This window comes from Oncorhynchus gorbuscha, linkage group LG01, assembly GCF_021184085.1.
Source record: "Oncorhynchus gorbuscha isolate QuinsamMale2020 ecotype Even-year linkage group LG01, OgorEven_v1.0, whole genome shotgun sequence".
Taxonomy (NCBI): domain Eukaryota; kingdom Metazoa; phylum Chordata; class Actinopteri; order Salmoniformes; family Salmonidae; genus Oncorhynchus; species Oncorhynchus gorbuscha.
The window spans coordinates 104072995-104074890 of record NC_060173.1 but is presented as its reverse complement, the minus strand read 5'-3'; positions in this window follow the sequence as shown (position 1 = coordinate 104074890).

The window sequence follows — 1896 nt, the reverse complement described above, 5'->3', positions numbered from 1 at the left end:
TACAGTTGGCCCTATGCAGGTGGCCTTCTCCTGGCATCCGCCCAACCCAGATTCGTCCGTCGGACTGCCAGATGGTGAAACGTGATTCATCACTCCAGAGAACGCATTTCCATTGCTCCAGAGGCCAACGGTGGCGAGCATTACCCCACTCCAGCCAACGCTTGGCATTGCGCATGGAGATCATAGGCTTGTGTGCAGCTGCTCGGCCATGGAAACCCATTTCATGAAGCTCCCGACAAACAGTTATTGTGCTGACGTTGCACACAGCCATGCAATCTCCATAGACAAGCATTTGTAGTAGAATGGCCTGCCTTAGGCAGAGGTCGGTAATCCAGAGAAGTGGGGCAAACATACAGGACGACAGACAGGCTCAGGGTCAGGGCAGGCGGAATGGTCAGAACCGGGATATTAGACAACAGGAGCAGGGAAACAAAACGCTGGTAGGTTCTACAAACAGAGAACACAGGTATAAATACACAAGGGATAAAGGAGAAGATGGGCAGCACCTGGAGGATGGTGGAGAGAATCACAAAGACAGGTGAAGCAGATCAGGGCATGACAACTTTAAGACATGAAGGTCAGTCAATCTGGAACATTTCAAGAAAGTAGCAGTTGCAAAAACCATCAAACACTATGATGAAACTGGCTTTCATGAGGATCACCACGGGAAATGATGAAACTGGCTTTCATGAGGATCACCACGGGAAATGATGAAACTGGCTTTCATGAGGATCACCACGGGAAATGATGAAACTGGCTTTCATGAGGATCACCACGGGAAATGATGAAACTGGCTGTCATGAGGATCACCACGGGAAATGATGAAACTGGCTTTCATGAGGATCACCACGGGAAATGATGAAACTGGCTCTCATGAGGATCACCACGGGAAATGATGAAACTGGCTCTCATGAGGATCACCACGGGAAATGATGAAACTGGCTCTCATGAGGATCACCACGGGAAATGATGAAACTGGCTCTCACGAGGATCACCACGGGAAATGATGAAACTGGCTCTCATGAGGATCACCACGGGAAATGATGAAACTGGCTCTCATGAGGATCACCACGGGAAATGATGAAACTGGCTCTCATGAGGATCACCACGGGAAATGATGAAACTGGCTCTCATGAGGATCACCACGGGAAATGATGAAACTGGCTGTCATGAGGATCACCACGGGAAATGATGAAACTGGCTCTCATGAGGATCACCACGGGAAATGATGAAACTGGCTCTCATGAGGATCACCACGGGAAATGATGAAACTGGCTCTCATGAGGATCACCACGGGAAATCATGAAACTGGCTCTCATGAGGATCACCACGGGAAATGATGAAACTGGCTCTCATGAGGATCACCACGGGAAATGATGAAACTGGCTCTCATGAGGATCACCACGGGAAATGATGAAACTGGCTCTCATGAGGATCACCACGGGAAATGATGAAACTGGCTCTCATGAGGATCACCACGGGAAATGGATTTACATCTGCTGCTCTGTTGTTCTTTTATTGAGTTACTTTAAAAAACAAATTACCTTAGTTTATTTAGTCAATATGTTCTTAATTCTATTTCTTGAACTGCATTGTTGGTTAATGGCTAATAAGTAAGCATTGCATGGTAAGGTCTACTACACCTGTTGTATTCAATACATGTGACAAATATAATTTTAATTGATTTGAGATGTGCCCAAAGAGCAACATATTTGGTGAGTATGCAGGCCATGGAATAATGGACATTTTCAGCATCGATGAATTGTGTACAGTTCCTTGGGACATTGGGCCGTGTATTATCATGCTGAAACAGGAGGTGATGTTGCAACACAGCTGGGTTAAAATTTGAGAGGTGCACGGGATTCAATTTGGCTTCTTTATGCCTCCAGAGGTTCC